The sequence below is a fragment of the Ovis aries genome, chromosome 18 (assembly GCF_016772045.2).
Source record: "Ovis aries strain OAR_USU_Benz2616 breed Rambouillet chromosome 18, ARS-UI_Ramb_v3.0, whole genome shotgun sequence".
Taxonomy (NCBI): domain Eukaryota; kingdom Metazoa; phylum Chordata; class Mammalia; order Artiodactyla; family Bovidae; genus Ovis; species Ovis aries.
In genome coordinates, this window is record NC_056071.1 from 34,592,350 (window position 1) to 34,611,839 (window position 19,490).

Below are 19,490 nucleotides of genomic sequence, written 5' to 3' on the forward strand. Positions count from 1 at the left end.
AAATGCAAAGGAACCAATTATAGCAAATCAAATATTTCACATACTGATAAAATACACTCTTGCCAGAAAAACACAAGTATATTATGTCTAAAACTATATTTTTTAAAAATACTGATGTTTACTTTTTTAATGTTTTGACTACTGAGTGAAGTATTAAGTGTATGCAAGTAAGGGTTAAAATCTCCTTAAAAAGTTAGTTTAGTGGCAATATTTAAGTACATTATTCTCTGAATGTAAATCAAGTTTAGCTTTTCCTAATATACTTGATGCTTCCTGATGAAAATCAGGCTGTATTTAAAATATTTTATTCCAAAACATTAGGAGTAACTCCACTATAAAATTAGAGACAGTCGAAAATCTTGTAGGAAATTAGACCTCCTATTTGATTCTAAAATAGCACCACTTGGTATTTAATTAGTACAAATAATATTCTAACTAGAACAAAATCACTTGAACCAAAATATCTTGGTTATATAACGTAAGGTACAATTTTGAATACACTGAATTCTACTATTTAGTGGAACAGAAAACACTTAAGGAAATGGTCTCTAGAAAATAACATTTTCCACCCACCTCATTTTACAAGTAAACAAACTGTGGCCCAGAGAGGCTTTTATCTGATTTCATTGAGAATCTATAGGTTTAGAGATGTACACAAATATCATTTAAGTTATGACACATATGTTAAAGTCACCTAAAACAAAAGATACTATGTTTTATAAGATTAAGACTTTCTAAGGACTAAGAGTCTAATTCTTGCCATATAAATGTCTATAGATACACCCATACTCAACATACACAGAAATATAACTAGTAAGTCATACTATTTGATTAAAAAAATGAAATATAACAATCCATATCATATTGTTTAAAATGACACAGTGGTTCTTAATGTTATTTTCCTATCCTATAAAGCATAACCATTCCAAATTTACAAAAGCAGCACTCTTGTAAAACTGCTTTTACAAAAGGAAAAAAGGGAAATTATTAAATAATTAAATGGGAGAGAGCAACTAAAATATGCTAAGTGGAAGTCCAAATATTTCTTTTCTCCCATGTTTTCTTTCAATACGGTAAAAATTTTAAACAATGTTTCTGAAACAAAAAATCAAAACTACATTCATAAAAAACTGGTTTTGCTGCAAAACTTTCACAAACAGAGTGAAAGTATTAAATTAAGACTAAGGCATAGATAACTGCAAGCAAAACTAATTAGGGTATTTTATTGAATTATAAGTTGACTTGCTACTTTAAGAATATAGCTCTAAAAATCTTATATAGTATTGCTTTGGTCATTTGAAAATTATTTAATGATTCACAAGTTTCATTAAAAGTGAAGTACGTATAAAAGCATTTTAGTTACATTTGCTTTTAGAATATAATAATTTCCAATGAGTGCATCCATTTTATTTGCTATGTAATTAGTACCAATCACAAATTAGATGACCTTAAAAAATTTAGAGCCAGGGAGAGCAGCACTAAGCTTAACTGACCTCAATACATTTTTCAATGATGCTTCCCAGTTTTGTGTTATTCTCTCGTTTTGGGTTTTCCAGTCTAGGGCGGGTACACAAGAAACTTACAGTCTATGTAGTACTCCTAGTCAGTTTCACTCTGCAGATGGCACAGTGGAGAAATACCTTCTGTACAGGACCATGTACAATTTCTTCTACAGCTGTCAGCACCTAGGGGAAAGTGCGCTGTTAAACAGTTGCTGCGTTCCACCTCAGAAGTGGCTGCAATTCGGTGGTGGGTGAAGTGACTCCTGTACATATATACAGGGATGAAAAGTACTATAGAAAATGAAAACATTTAACAACAAAGTGGCTGTCTGAAAACTGTGCCACAGCAAAGCAGAATACATCGTTTAGTTACAAGAGCCTTACACAGACAGGCTACTATTCACTTAAAAATTGAATGTTAAGAATGAGACGGAAAAAATAAAAATACAGTTATTCAATTCACAATATAACTAAGTATCACTACTGAAACATATGTCAAAAAATTAAACCCAAACACTGTTCTGACTTATAGCATTATTTCTACAGTAATTTTCCTAAAACCAGGTAAATGTATACAGTAAGATTCTTTACTCTGTTTGGCCAATTTATTTGCTTTAGCTAACAATTCAAGGAGTAAAAAACAAAATAGGTGAGATATCAAAACTGAAACATAAGTAACATGCAAATATCTAAAAAGAACTGTAAGGAAAAAGATTCTGAAATTCTTAATTACTTCATGTTAAACATTTTATTAAAAAAAAAAAACATAAACAGTCCTCAAAAACTGTAAAGGGCTATTTTTCATATAATGGAACTTTAAAAGTGACCTACTTAGAAAATGACAACTTCTCTTCCTCAAAGTCGCAATGAATTAGAATCTAAATACATCATCTTCCTTTGCTCATATAAACAACGAATTCACCAATTACATGATAATTTCAGCTCATCAATACAAAAAATTATTACTATATCCTATTTCTAGTACAAAAACAACACCCTTTCTATATGATTTATCTTTGATGGAATCAGAAGATGAAACTCCAGAAACTGTTCTCTGAGAAGTATCACTGAATCACTAGGAGGGGAGGTATTTTCTAATCTTCTATTTCTAGGCACCGCTACTATATTTATGCTAATCTGAAGAGGTAACTGATTACATTATTTCAAAACAGCACGTTTAGGTTCCTGAAACAGACTGAGAATGCTTTGATGCAAAGTCCAACAAATGAGACCATTAAAAAGTGTTCTTTCATCAAAGTTATCTGAATCTCACTTGTCATAACAGATTTATTTTGGTATATATTCAGTGAGGTCAGACATAGCTTACAATTTCCTTTCAGCTTTCTTAAACTCTTTCTATAATAAGTCATAATGTAAAGGAATATTATTTCCTTTAAGTTACCAGAGGTTGCAAAGGAAGAAAATGTGCAGAATTCCCCAGTCTCTTTAGTAAAAGAAGACATAGATCAGGGATTCCCAATCTGGGGTCTACGTATGGGAATTAGGAAAACTAGGAATTCTGCAAAATTGCAGGTTAAAGACGTATTATACAGGTGCATAAGTATATTTTTTTCCCTAGGGGAAATGGGCTTTTGTCAGGTTTTCAAAAGGCTCTGTGATTTTCCAAAAACGTTTAAGGAACTACTAGCAAATAATGTGAAGACATTCAATTGAATAAGGAACAGTAATCATTTAAATCAAATTCCTAAATCTGAGCAGCTCATTATGTAAAGTGAAGAACAGACACAAGGAAGTTCCAACCATTAAATGAAATAACTCACAGAAAGCACCTAATATTGATCTATTATTATCAGCAATAGCAGTAACTGTTCAAAAGAACTATGTCCAACAAAACTTCCTTATAGGGTCCCATCTTTGTTCACTGCTACATAACATCATAATATATTACTTTTACCTAGCTGTGTCTTCTACTTTTATTTAGGTGTGTCTTCTAAAAGAGATCAACATCACAAGCTACACATTTCTGCATTAGTTTAGATACAAAAATGCTAAATACAAGTTTTGGAACACTGTTACATACTCCTAGAGTCTACCTTTTCAAAAAAGCCACACTGGTCCCTTCTATGACACAGTACTTACTTGGAAAAGATTCAGATATGAAAAAAAAAAATTGGCTTCAATTGTTTATATAAAGTTATTTCACTTTCTTTATCAGTCTGGCCTTTCAAACAACAACAACAAAAATCTAAATTGGAAGAATCTATCAAGGAAACACATTTTCTGAAAAGGTTATACAAATACTTTTACTTTCATATATCATTTTTTTTAGTTTAATTTTCTGAGGTAAGAGATACAACAAATATTCATACATACACATCCTTTAAAAAGAAGCTTTATAGTTACAATATGTAGATAAACCTTACCTTTAAAATGAATTCACAGTTATTACAAATAGCATTACAAAATAGTGTGCATGGTGCTCTTCAAGGTTTTGTAACTTTTAAACACCCATTAAAAATTGACAAATAAACTGTTACCATGTACTAAAGATGCTCAGTGAAGGAATAAGCTTGCAAATATATCTGAAATAATGGCATACAGTGTAACTATATAGTTTGTTCCCAATCATTTCAAATGTAAAGTACTTTTCCTTGAGTCTTCTCATGATAGGTGTTATATTTTATGTATTCACACACGAATAAAATATACAGCAGTAAGAACAAACAGTAGAGGCTTTAAGGAGAGGCACAGAAGCTGGAGAGAAGCATATTAAGCATTCAGAGCACTACAATGAAAAGGATAAGAACAGAATATAGAGCACACGGAAGGGCCAGTGAAGAGAAGGACAAGAGGGACAGGCCCAATCATGCTAAGGAATTTTTCAATATTTTATTCCAGATAAGTGGCATTTTGAGAAGTATTATTATAAAAACCATTTCCAGCAGCAGCATGGGAGATGAACTAGAGGTGCAGATAGTTCAACTGGGATGCTAACAATGGGAATATACAGTTAAGAATGATAAAAGATGTATAAAAAATTTTTAAAGCATATTACTTTGTAAAACACTAAGAGGGTAAAAAGTTATAAGATAAATCAAAGCTATTTCTAAAGTTTGAGTACAGAATGTAGCATGCATCTCATTCATTCATTCACTCAACAACAAAAAAGTTGATTTTCTCATATGGCTCAGGTCCCATTTTAGCCACTGGGCAAAGCACTGAACAAAGGACCCAGTGATTTGTCCTTTGATTATATGCTAATCGAAAAGACAGACATTAAACAAACCATTAAATATATAATAAAATGTAAGAAAATGATTCACCAATGTACTAAAACTAAAGCAAGCTATGAGAAAAGAGTGACGAATACACTATTTTAAGAGTGTACAAAGAAAACCCAAGGAAGCAGCTTTATATGAGTGAAGAATGAAGTGGCGGGAGTCCACAGACTGATGATCTGGGGTAAGAATACTGCAGACAGATGGAATAGCAAGAGCAAAGATCTGAGACAAGAACAAATGATGAGATAATGTAGGGCCTTGTAGGTCAAATGATCAAGTTTTAACATGGGACAATATAAGGACTTAAGATTTTTAACTCTTAGAGAAAGCCACTGCAGTAACTTGACTAGGAGATATAACCTGTTCAATCTTTTAAAACGCTCACACCCAGAGGGATGGTACGGGGAGGGAGGAGGGTGGGGGGTTCAGGATGGGGAACACGTGTATACCCGTGGCGGATTCATGTTGATGTATGGCAAAACCAATATAATATTGTAAAGTAATTAACCTCCAATTAAAATAAATAATTTTTTTTTAAAAAGGCTCACACTAGCTGCTGTAGTGGGACTGATGATAGACAGCAAGAATGAAGTATCAGCAAGACTTTGAGAAAATTTACCTAACAGACTATCAGGTGGGACTTCTCCCATAGACAGAAATTGGCATTACAATCCACGACTTTGAACAAAAAAATCACCACTCAGGTGTTTCACATTTAAGACAGTCTAAACAAGTTTAGTTTCTCTTTACTCCAAACTGCCTACCCCTGCCCATCTTGAGTGAGTCAATCATCAGAGTCTGCTTTACTGACTTAATGTAGTTGGACAGTGCTATTTCCAAGAGCCCAAATCATATCAGAGTGGGCCGAAAGATGGGCATGAATGGAAATGCTTATGTTTAGACTTGCTTATCATCCCATGCCCATACCCCCTTAGCCATACCTATATGAGGAGGTGGTACCGGGAGCCAGCGTGAGGAATTCCACCCATGCCAAGGTCATGCGGCAGAGCTCTGATGGCAAGGCTAATCAGACCTCAGGTTTTCCCCCTGGAATTTCCTGAGCATCCACCCCCCAAAATAAGAATCTGCCTGCTTTTCCACTCTTCTAATATTCTCTGGAAAAAGTCAAATCAGGGCTTTAGCCTTCTGCATTTGAAAGGGATGTTTCAGCTTAAACTCCCTCTGATAACTCTCCAGCTTGCCTAACAGGTTCCCCCAACCTCTTACAGCTTGTGAATTGCTTACAGGCCCCCAACCACGAGAGGCACAAAGCTTAAAGCATCTTAAAGATACAGAGCTTTTTCTAAAGAGTTAAAAATCATATTGGTAGAGGGTTTTCACTGTTGACTCAATGACTGCTGCCAGGCCTCCATATTCTTTATCTTTTAGGCACCTTGGAGGATGTTAATCAATGTAAACGGGATATGGAAAAAGATATATAGTAGTTTTGATGTTAGCAACACTAGACTTTTGAGTTAATCACTTTTCTCTTTGTTATATATCACTGCACTCCTCTTGTGTCCTTGCTATGTAGGAATGTAACTTTATTTAGTGCTTTCTGAGAGGGGCACCAGACTTTGGGAAGATCAACACAAATAAGTCTTCTGGTTGACAAACCCTTATCAGAACAAAGGCTGTAAAATGTTAATTGGCCCTTTTGGCTGGAAGATGATGTAAATTACCTCAGACTTGTGTATACAACTAGGTATGCAGAGAGAAAAGCCTGGTTTTGATAAGAATCTGGGCTGCTAACGCTGCATAACTTTGTGTTACCCATTGATCTCCATGTTTTATCAAAAGTATAAAAGGCCTTCTGAACAATAGAGGACAGGGCCAGTCGCTGGACTGGTTTCCCCCGTGTCTCCTCTCTAATTTCTGGCTGAATTCCCATCTGGTGTGTGGAGGCTCACCATGTCTACTTACTTGTCCCGGCTTTTAAGATCCATGCGAGGGGGAGCCCAAGGTGGGGCACCCCCCGATATTCAAGAGGACACCGGTGGCCTAATGTAGATAGTGCAAGCTCCTTGTCTGGAACTTTATTGGCTTCCCACATAAACCAAGTTATTCAGCCTTCCTTCTCCACTTAATTTTCCTACTACACTATTTCTTCCTAATCTAATCTTATATTAACAAATAAATAAGTTTTCCTCGCCAACGCCGTTCCCACTTAGAATTCCCTGGATCCACTGGGGCTGGACCCCGGCAAGGTGGGAAAACAGATCTGGAATGGAAAACAGGTAGAGAGAACTGAAGTCACTATTTAAAACAGCAAAGAGTAAGGCTATCAAAGTAGTTGGATTTATGCCTCTAGATAATGGGTATCCCATTGGGCTGGGTGCATACTAGAGATGGAAAACGGAGAAGAGTAGAAAAAGACAAACTGGATAGTGTGACATTTCAAAAATAACTCATCCCCCCAAAAAAGTTTAACACATTTGACACATCAAGAGTAGTATTTGCCTCTTTCCCTACAGAACACATGAGGGTTATTCAGATGATCAGAAATAGAGACAATAAAAAAAGATGCACCACTTAATTAGGGGCATCTGTTCCCTTTTTACCTCTCTTCTCCAAGCACCAACACTCAAGAGGACAAACAGGAATATAAAAGAAAGAGCAGATCACTCTCTACTCACTGGAATGAGCAGCCTGAATGACTAGATTCAACCTCTTCCACACTACAGTCTCTCAGAACAGCGTAAGCAGCACTGAGTAGAAGGGGAAAAGCTGTTTTGGCAGATTCATGTCAATGTACGGCAAAACCCATACAGTATTGCAAAGTAAAATTAAAATAAAATAAAATAATAAATACAACGTAAAAATAAATAAATAAATAAACGAACTGTGCTATAAAGGTAAAATTCAAACTAAGTCAGATTAAACTGACTTTACTAAAGTCAGACTAAATTGATTTTCTGATGTGTCCAGAAAGCTTTAACATTTCCCTGGAGTAAAGAAACAAACAAAAAACTGATTTGTCCAATCATAAACAAAGGTCAAAAAGTGAAGTCGCTCAGTTGTGTCCGACTCTTTGCAACCCATGGACTGTAGCTTACCAGGCTCCTCCTCTGTCCATGGGCTTCTCCAGGCAAGAATACTGGAGTGGGTTGCCATTTCCTTCTCCAGGGGATCTTCCCGACCCAGAGACTGAACCCAGGTCTCCCGCATTGCAGGCAGATGCTTTCAGGCAGATGCTTTCACCTCTGAGCCACCAGGGAAGCCCAAACAAAGGTCAGATTGGAGAAAAATAAAAAACTTCATGTTTGCATTCCCACTTAACTCTCCATCCCCGTCATCTCAAGCCATACTCTATTATGAAATGGTTAACATCAATGAGCTAGTAAATGATTTATTTGCTTTTCATCTCTCTAAAATATTGTCTGAATATGTGTATAACCATATTACTTCTTATTCTTAAGAAGAAGTAATTTCTTATTCTTAAGAACTAGTAATTATATGACCACGAGTTTTTCACAAGGAATTCTTTAGATTTCCTTGTGTATAAAAGTTATATATTTTCAACATTTGTAAATAATATTGTCTTATTATAAAGACTAACAAATATAAATATTATATACATTTGTAGATAATACTAGGTTGTATAAAAACTAAAAAGCAAAATCCATAAATTGGATACCAAACTTAGAAGCTTGAAGACAAAAAGGATCCACAGAAGGAAAAAGCACAAAAGAAAAGAAAACAAGAGTTTAAAATGTTTGTTTTAAAGGAACATTTTTGATATTCATATTGGAGTAACCTGAAACTCAATTTTAAAGAATATTCTGCCTTGATTTATATCTTAATAACTTTGGGCTGTCCCCTAAATTTTCCAATTATTTAATATTCAAATTAAAATTTAATAGGAATTCTCTGAAAACAAGTATATCTTTTAAAATAAATTAAGGTATCAGGATCTTACATGACTAAATAATACATAATAATTGTTTAAATGTCACACTTTTAGAGCATATAGGATCTTATTACACTCATGTTTATAACTTCTTGTGTAATGTCCTATTCATTTTACAATCACTTATCCTAAATTCCTGGAGAAGGAAATGGCAACCTACTCCAGTACTCTTGCCTGGAAATTCCCATGGACAGAGAAGCCTGGCAGACTACAGTCCATGGGATCGCAAAGTCAGACACGACTGGGCAACTGAGCACACACATAGTAACTATACATAAAACCTAAAACCCAGCTGAGGTCCAGATAGTGAAATTGCCATTTGGAGGTCTCACATACAAGATTGTCTTTTTGTTTATTTTTGTTACACATCTTTTAGAATCTTTTGTGTAAAGTGACATATGAATATTTTATTATTAAACATTCTAATCACTGGTGTAAAAGAAAAAGACTTACTATAAAGTAACTATTCAAGACTATTTGATATCAGTCAAAGAATAGAAAAACTGATCAACGGAAGAGAATAAAGAGCCCCAAAACAAACTCATACAAATATAGTCAACTGATCTTGGACAAAGAAGCAAATAAAATTCAATGGAGAAAGAATAATCTTTTCAACAAACGGTGCTGGCCTAACTGGACATCCATATCCAAAAAAAAAAAAAAAAAATCTAGATGCAGACAATAAACCTTTTATTAAAAATGAGCTCAAAGCAGAAAAAAGACAAAGCTATAAACCTTCTAGAATATAACACAGGAGAAAAATCTAGGTGAACTTGGAATTGACAATAACTTTTCAGAAACAACACCAAAAGCACAATCCATAAAAGAAAATAATTCATCAATTGTTCTTCATTAAAATTAAAAACTTTTGCTTGGTGAAAACAAAGCAGCCCATTAAGAGAATGAAAAAACAAGCTACAGATAGGGAGACATTATTTAGAAAACACATATATGATAAAGGACTAGTAATCTAAAAAGACAAAAAACTCAAATTCAACAACTAGAAAATGAATTCAATTTAAAAAATGAGCCAAAGGTCTGAAAAGACACCTTAGCAAAACAATAAAGTGATGACCTACAAGCATGTGAAAAGATGCAGAACATCAATCAAATGTGTATTAGTTTGTCAGGGCTGCCATAACTGGAGGACTTAAATAACAGAAATTAATCATCTCACAGTTTGGGAGGCCAGAGTCTGAAATCAAGATATTGGCAGGGCTGGTTCCTTCTGAGGGCTGTGAGGGGAGGATCAGATTCCACGGCTCAATCGTTGGCTTAGAGATGGCAGTCTTCACATTTCCATGGCATGCCCCCTGTATGCATATCTGTGCTCAAATTTCCCCTTTTTATAAGGACACAGGTCATATTGGATTAGGACTCACTGTAATAACCTCACTTTAACTTGATTAACTCTGTAAAGATCCTAACTCCATATAAAGGCATAAGGTCATGAGGTACTAGAGGATTAGAAATTCAAGATACAGATTTGATGGGGATATAACAGTAAGTAATTAGGGAACTGCAAACTAAAACAACCATGAGATACCACTACACACCTATCAGAATGGCTAAAACCCGAAACACTGACAACACCAAATGTTACTGAGGATGTAGAGCAACAGGAACGTTCATGCACTGCTAGTGGAATGGAAAACAGTGCAGCCAATTTGGAAAACAGTCTGGCAGTTTCTTTCAAACTAAACATCCTCTTACCATATGATTCAGCAGTCACACTCCTTGGCATTTACGCAAATGAGCTACAACTCATATCTACAAAAAAACCTACACACAAATGTTTATAGCAGCTTTATCCGTAATTGTCAAAACCTGGAAGCAGTCATGGTGTTCAACTAGGTGAATGAATAAACAAACTGTGGTATCTCCTTATTGTATAAAAAGAAATGAGGTATTATACCACAAAAAAGACATAAGGACAGCTTAAATGCATATTACAAGATGAAAAAAAGCCAACCTGAAGAAGGCTACATATTCTATGATTCCAAGCATATGACATTCTGGAAAAGGCAAAACTATACATACAGTGAAAAGATTAATGCTTGCCAGAGATGCATGGGGGAGTTCCTCAGTGGCTCAGGGGTAAAGAATCCACCTGCAATGCAGGAGCCACAGGAGACACGGGTCCAACCCCTGGGATGGGAAGATCCCTTGAGGGGCACAGCAACCCACTCCAGTATTCTTGTCTGGAGAATCCTACGGAAAGAGGAGACCAGTGGGCTACAGTCCATGGGGTCGCAGAGTAGGACAGGACTGAAGGGATTTACCACACATGCACGAGACACATGGGGAAGCAAAGGGGGGTGAGGTAGAACATAGGTGATGTTTGGGACAGTGAGGCTGTTATGTATGACACTGCAGTGATGGATACACATCATTACACATTTGTAAAGACACTAAAATTTTAATGTATCATACTAAACTACCACACTGAATCTTCATGTATCATACTAATGTCAAATGTTAATAAGAAAAAACTGTGCCGGGGTGGGGTGGGGTGGGGGGCAGAAGTATGGACAATAAAAAAAGTAGAGTCAACCCTCAGTGTCCATGGGAAATTGGCCCCGGATTCCTGCAGACACCAAAATCCAAGGATGCTCAAGTGCCTTATGTAAAATTGTACAGTATTGGCATATACTCTATGCAATCCTTCCATAAACATTAAATATCTCTGTATTAGTTATAGTACTTGTGTGCTCAGTCGCTTGGTTGTGTCTGACTCTTTGTGACCCCACAGACTGGAGCCTGCCAGGCTCCTCTGCCCATGGGAATTTTCAGACAAGAATACTGGAACTGACCACCATTTCCACCCCCAGGGGATCTTCCTAACCCAGGGATCAAACCTGTGTCTGCTGTGTTTCCTGAACAGTGTATGCGTGTGCTCAGTTGCTCAGTCATGTCTAACTCTGCGACCCCATGGCCTGTAGGCCACCAGGCTCCTCTGTCCATGGGGATTCTCCAGGCAGGAATACTAGAGTGGGTAACCTTTCCTTTCTCCAGGAGATCTTCCTAACCCAGGGATTGGACCCAGGCCTCCTGCATTGTAGGCGGATTCTTTACCAGCTGAGCCACAAGGGAAGCCCAAGAATACTGGAGTGGGAACCCTATCCCTTCTCCAGGGGGTCTTCCTGACCCAGGAGTTGAACCAGAGTCTCTTGTATTGTAAATTGGTTCCAAATTGTGAAAAGAGTACATCAAGGCTGTATATTATCACTCTGCTTATTTAACTTATATGCAGAGTATATTATGTGAAATGCCAGGCTAGATGAAGCACAAGCTGGAATCAAGATTGCCAGGAGAAATATCAATAACCTCATATATACAGAGGACACCACCCTTACAGCAGAAAGTGAAGAACTAAAGAGCCTCTTGAAGAAAGTAAAAGAGGAGAGTGAAAAAGTTGGCTTAAACCTCAACATTCAGAAAACTAAAATCATGGCATCCAGTCCCATCCCTCCATGGCAAATAGATGGGGAAACAATAGAAACAGTGAGAGACTTCATTTAGGGGGGCTCCAAAATCACTGCAGATGGTGACTGCAGCCATGAAATTAAAAGACTCTTGCTCCTTGGAAGAAAAGCTATGACCAACCTAGACAGCATATTAAAAAACAGAAACATTACTTTGCCAACAGAGGTCCATATAGTCAAAGCTATGGTTTTTCCACTAGTCGTGTATGGATGTGAGAGTTGGACTGCAAAGAAAGCTGAGCCCTGAAGAACTGATGCTTTTGAACTGTGGTGTTGGAGAAGACTCTTGAGAGTCCTTTGGACTACAAGGAGATCCAACCAGTCAATCCTAAAAGAAATCAGTACTGAATATTCACTGGAAGGACTGATGCTGAAGCACCAATACTTTGGCCACCTAATGTGAAGAACTGACTCATTGGAAAAGACCCTGAATCTGGGAAAGATTGAAGGCAGGAGAAGGGGATGGCAAAGGCTAAGATGGTTGGATGGCATCACCTACTCAATGGACATGCATTTGAGCAAGCTCTGGGATTTGGTGATGGACAGAAAGCCTGGCGTGCTACAGTCCATGGGCTAGCAAAGAGTCGAAAATGACTGAGAGACTGAACTGAATGCCCACATTACAGACAATGGATTCTTTACCAGCTGAGCTACCAGAGGATTCTTTATATCTTTACCTGCTAAGCCATTAGCCGGATCAGGACTTCTAATACCTAATACAATGTAAATTTTATGTAACTATTTGCCAGCACACAACAAATTCAAATTTTTTCTTTTTGGAACTTTCTGAATTTTTTTTTTTCAAAAATATTTTCAATCCTTGGTTGTTTGAATCCAAGGCTTTAGAACCTGTGGGTAAGAAGTGCTTAAGTGGGTAAGAAGTTGTATGCGTGCTCAGTTGTGTCTGACTCTTTGCGACCCCATAGACTGCAACTCACCAGGCTCCCCTGTCCATGGAATTTTCCAGGCAAGATAACTGGAGTGGTCTGCCATTTCCTACTTCAGGGAATCTTCCTGACCCAGGGATCTAACCCACATCTCTGGCATCTCCTGCATTGACAGACGGATTTTTTTTTACCAACTGTGTCACCTGGGACACTAGTAGCCAATATGAAGGGTCAACTGCATATGGCAATTCCCTTGGACTTCCTACTAAATTTTTCTGTAAGACTAAATCTGCTCTGGGTTTCCCTGGTGGCTCAGCCAGTAAAGAATCCATCTGCAATGCAGGAGACCTGGGTTCAATCCCTGTGTGGAGAAAAACCCCTTGAGAAGGAAATGGCACCCCCCTCCAGTATTCCTGGAAAATTTCTGGGACAGCGAAGCCTGGCAGTACAGTTCATGAAGTTGTAAGAGACGGACATGACTTAGCAACTGAACCACCCCTACTGCCAAAATTGCTCTAAGAAATGCAGACTATTATTTTTTCAAAAGTAGGTGTTCTATTAATGAGGTCAACAAGTAAAAAAGTTTAGGATAATTACCTGGAAACAGAAATAGCCCCCCAAAATCTAAGAGCAAATGGTGACACATTTTTTCTGCAATGGTCATGAAAGTAAATTATAAAAAAGATACGATACGATTTTTAAATATGGTGACTTAGGTGCAATGCAGATAGAGAAACAATGGTAACACTGTTACAATGGCTGATATGAAATGATTTTATCAAAGTAAGATTTTTTTTGTTTGTTTTTCATTTTTCCAATGACATTTTTCTGTAAAGCTATTTTATAGCTTTACCAAAAACAAAAACACATTTTCAATGTAAAGCTTCTTTTTCAGGCTACCTGCCCTTGAAATGGAACACAGTGACAGAGCCTAAGAAGAATCCATACATTCAAAATAAGAAATAAATCTAAACACACAGCCACCCAGACTTGCTGTCATCACATGCAAGTAATATTTTAAGTTTCTAGGATCACAGGGCATGTTAGTTTATAAAGGCAATTCATGTCATAAAGCTCAATAAAATTATAATCTATATATAGGAAACTTGTAAGTAGGTAACAAGTTTTAAATAGGCCAAGATATTTTGTTAAGTTTAACAATGTGCTATTTTAATTTCAGGAACCCAGATAACGCCATAGATATAGCAGTATTAAGAGTTTAATGTTATTATTCTTTGTATTTGTGATATACTTACTTTAGTCATCCTAAAATTCCCCAGCTTACCTGATGATGTTAGCATGGAACCAAGTAATATTGTTTCAGCAAACTGAAATAGAAAACTTCTGACTAAAAGAATTCAAGGATAAGTTTTCCTTCCCTGCCTACACTGCATGCAAATTACTTAGATGCAATGGAAAATGTATAGACACAGGGAAATTCTAAATTAACTATGAGATGATTTTCACAAGAGAAGGAAATAGTTTCCTACCCTTTATAGTTAAAACAAAAGTGGCTATTTTTCTAAAGTGTGTAGATCTATCCATACTCCTGAAGGATACTGAATGTCCATTTTTTAAAATACAGGATAACTATAAATTTTATATATCATTTTTATATGATATAGACGGTTTCTATTTGAGACTATCTTATTATCAACTGTTTTTAGTATTTCCAAGTTTAAATATCTAAGAATGATATTTAAGAGAGATCATATACCAAATTTATGTCTTATAATGACACTAAAAATAAATATAGGCTTTGTCATGACTCTAAGACCATCTCCACTTTAAGGCTGACAAAAAAGTACATGAATTTCTCAGAGCTCCTTATGATGTCTAGAATATAATTTGTCATTTTAATAATACATGTCCTTAATAATTTCATCAAATATAAAAAGAATAAGCATTATAATTTCTTCTACCACAAAGCTATAGAAATTTATACTGAAATCATTCATTGTGATAATTTAGTAAAATCAAAACTTCACTGGATAAGGAAATAGAAATTTGCTGTCTATGCCACGTAAAGACGCAGAGTAGAGATTGTCCAACAAAGTGGTGTTCTATAATACAAGCTCCTGAAACATTTTGGAGATGAAAATTATGTAACAGCAGTCCTTTCTCAACTCATGGAAAAATTAGACTAAGGGATAAAATTGATAGATTTTGAGATTTTCACCTAATTTTTAATATTTGCTAATTCCTACAAGTTACCCATATGAGACTACTCTATTAGTACAACATAATAGCTAATTGGGCAGACCTTGGGAGCAGACTAAGCAAATCCTATCCTTGCCTCTAATTTTATAGAAAAAATATATTTACATGGGTTTGTGTGTATATATACACACACACATATACCTAAGTGTATAGATATACATAGGCATGTATACATGTATGCATATGCATATATACACTTACATGCATGTATATGCTTATATACATGTGACTACATATACCATACATACCTGCATGCTGCATACATATATGCTGCCAGCAAATCATTTAATCTTTTGTGCTGTCTTTTCTTCACAGAATTATTGTGTGAACTAACTCAATATGTGGAAAGCATGTAGAGACAAAGCTGTCCCTGGCTCATACTGAGTTCCATATAACTATTAGCTATTAGTAGCATTATCAATGCTGCTATTATTATTATTAAGTTTAATATACCAATATTCCCAGTGTCCTAAAGAGCATCATTTCCACATGCTCAATGACTTGAGTAAGTGGAATAAATTTGATGACTACTTCCACTGAAACAGACATAAAAGCATAGAAGTTTGAAATACACTTAGGATTTTTAGAGGCAGTAAGGAAAGAACCAAGAGCAGGGAGTATCTCTTGTCACAAAATACTTTGAACTCTGCTGAATTAAAATCTATTTGCATGTCATATGAGATTTGTGAGTACAGATAATAGAAATGCATCCTATCCCAAACTTTCTTTATTCTTTAACAGTAGCAGCTGACACAGGAGAATAATTTCCTGCTTCACTGTGCTGACAGTACATCGCCTAGATTCAGAAATTATATTCTCAGCAGGAAGGCAATAGGTTTCTGTCTACACTAAAGAAATAGAAAGATAGAAAAATTACACAAAATAGAAATGATTTATTATTATTGTAAAAGAAAAAACCAAACTGTATCAAAGAAGATCTATTTTTAATTGGTGACATTCAAAGTAGAACTGTTTATTTTAAATTTCACATGTTTGGCCACAGTATTTTTTAAAGAAACAAAAATTTTATTCATTTGTAATCTTGTAAACAAATCTTGTATTTCTATTCTTCCTAAAAAATTTTAATAAGATCAACTATAATTTATCAGTTCTCTGATTTTATTTAATTATACTTAATGTGTAGAACACTGTGGCCTAGTTCAGACAGTAAATAGCATTTAAAACTTTTACTTAGGAGAATGGCATTAAGTGGTAACTAATAGCTTAAAGTTTTGTACTACCAAAAAATTATTCTTCACATAAGTAATAGGTAATGATTTCCATGTGTGGCCTGTGGGGTGTATATGTGTATACATATTTATAAGATATGAGGTTTTCTTCTAATATATATATGAAAATCTAGTTATTTGTCTCATGTAAAGTGAGTTTTAAGCTGTATGCTAAAGTAATCCTAGTGGTCATGGAGACATATTGTAGACTTCAAGTCTATAATGATGAAGTATCAACCTCAGGTTCTAGAAAGTAAGTCTGTAGATTCATATCTATCTGTTGTGTATTAATCATGTGATGTTGGGCAACGTATCATTTTGTTCCCTTATCTGTAAAATGAGGATACTAGCAGTGCCTTTCTAATGGGATTTGTTTGAAGATTAAAACAAAATCAATATTAAAATATATAGAGCAAGTCTTATTATTACCATTATTGTTATGGTTAAGTATGGCAAATTAAGGATGCTTCCTTCTGAAATTCCATTAAGATAACAAAAAAAGTACAAAACTGAAGGACAAAGAGAATGGTAGAGAAGACAACAACAAATACGAAGTTTTGGAAAATGAAAAACTCAGGAAGAAGACTAGTAATTGATTCAGCACAGCACAGGCTCCAGAAGGCTAAGTAGCAGAAAAGGAGGAGAATATAAGAAGATAATTTGCCTAATGAAACCTCAGGCTGGAGTACGTAAGAACTGAATACTGAGGGATTCTCTAGAAGGCTACATAGACAACATTTCTACACATCGGTTAACCACCTCATTCCACATGAGATCGGTATCTTCTAGATCGGTATCTTCTAGAGGGGATCTTGAAATAGAGACCTTCCTGAGTTGGAACTACCAAGTATAATGTCGACAGGAGTGAAAGGACAAGGTTCAGCTGGATCTGAACTGGTTCTTAATTGCTGGCAGACAGATGTAAACTATCCAAGAAAGAATACTTGAAAATTCACTGGAGAACCTATAAGACCCCAGAAATGAGATATAGATACCACAATCTCAGATCTCCCAAGATTAATATTGGCTGTTTGCTTGATTACCCTAATGAAGCCATCCAGAGAACAACTCCTGCCTCTAGACAGATAGCTACCAACTAAATCGGCAGCACCTCATTAAGTCTAGGCTTTCAGAAAAGTCTCCAACGAGAAAGACTAAAACCAGAGTAAACAAACAAGGAAAAAGTACTCAGAGGAAATACAAAGAGCTGAAGAGACCTTAAAAAATTATTACCATCCTCAGACATAATAAAGGATAATTGCAGCCAGAAAAGAAGAAGAATGTGCTGTGTAAAAAAAACTGAATAATTAGAGAGACAGTAAGAACTTTTAGAAAATAAAATCTGCTGAAACAAAACATTCAGTGAAAGAGAACACCTAGAAACTTTCCTAGTAAGTAGAATGTAAAGACAAATTTTTAAAAGAAGAGAAAACACAAGAAAACTGGCATACAAATCCAGACAAACACATGTCCTATGACTAGAGACAGAGAACACAAAATGAGAGGAGGGAGCAATGCTTTCACAATTCTGAGGAAAAGTCAAAGTCTACAATTACACACATAAGCTAATACTCAACCAAATCTGAGGATGGGATGAAGATATTTTCAAGCAAGCAAACTTTTATGACCTCTTTATCAGGAAGCATCTGAAAATATACCTCTATAAAATAAAGGAGGAAAAAGGGGAAGGAAAGGGTGGGACTCAGGACATAAAGGATCTAACACAGAACAGCCAGGGGAAGTGCCAACACGTCCTCTAGGCACTGGGTGCAGCAAGCAACCAATCTGGACTGTAGAACAGATCATGATGGAAAGGTTTCCCCAAATAAAAGCAAATTTGATACAGAGTCTGAAACCATGTTTGAGCACTCAAAAGACAGTAGTACACAAAAAGTGAGCAAATAAAAATAAGGTTATTATTAACTCTCCCCCAAAAGAAAAAGTTATAGGAGAAAGGAAACAATCGTAATACATCACTTTGCTCAGAAAGAAACAATATTTAGTGATTTAATGCAACATACTTATTGGATAAGTATGTTGAGAAAACAGAGTAATTACTGTATAAACACATTGAAACAATGAGATGATAATATAAGAATAGTAAATTCCCAATTAATAACAGGAAGTAAATTGATAAGAAAAACTGATAAATCAATAAAGAGCAGCTTAAAAGTGTTATTTAAAAACATGGAAACGCTACGAGGAACAGCTCCAAGAATGCAAAGTGACTGCCTCTGCAGACTACTGTGGAAGATGGTAAGCTTGCAACAGGGGGGTGTTTCACTTAGCTTCAAGGCTTCTAATAGTACGTTTTTTAAAATTCTGTATGTATATTATTTAAGTTATAAGAATCAATTTAAGAAAGTAAATAAATTCATTTGTAACTTATAATGCAAAATAAGACATTGATATATAAAACAGTAATAGACTAATATCAACTTCCTAATTTTAACATAGTAATATTTCAATTACCCAACACCAGCATAGTTTCATATAAGAAAATCTGGAGATGAATTGAAGTTTATACCTTCAAGTGATAAAACTTTCCTTTCTCATTATTAAAAGATTTTTTAACTTACCACATATTCTTGAATTAGTACCATTCCTTAACCTTTTGATAATTATGTTGTTATTATTATAGATATTCATTATCATATTCACATTAGGACCTCTGGGGTATACAGACTGTTCTCTATATTATGTTAAATGGCCCTGGGTCTGTTTGTCTTTATAATCTTAAAAGAGTAAAAAAAAAATAGAAAGATCTAGTTTACTAAGGATTCTAGTTAATAAAACTGATCAGAACTATAAAAAACACTTGGAATGCAAGAATAAAAATATAAAAATAGCAAACACATGGTGCTTACTATGTATCACTACTCTAAGCACTTTTTATACACATTTCAACTCTGTAAGGTAGGAGCTATTAATTTCCCCATTTTACAGATGAGAAAACAAAGGCACAGAGAGGCACAGAGAGGCAGAACGACTTGATGGGAGTAGTAAGTGACTAAA

The 19,490-nt window shown here is 35.5% G+C and overlaps 1 protein-coding gene across 7 annotated transcripts in view; it reads right to left on the reverse strand.

The window, feature by feature from the left end:
• The window catches only part of NOVA1 (NOVA alternative splicing regulator 1), a 173,603-nt gene that overhangs the window by 119,121 nt on the left and 34,992 nt on the right, over positions 1-19,490 (reverse strand). For 2 of the 7 annotated variants that reach the window (XM_060401443.1, XM_015101996.4), the window contains one exon: positions 1,584-1,685. The exons of the other annotated variants lie outside the window; for them this stretch is intronic. The gene's annotated coding sequence lies outside the window, so the exon portion shown is untranslated. The remainder of the gene's footprint in view (positions 1-1,583; positions 1,686-19,490) is intronic. 7 annotated transcript variants of the gene reach the window in all.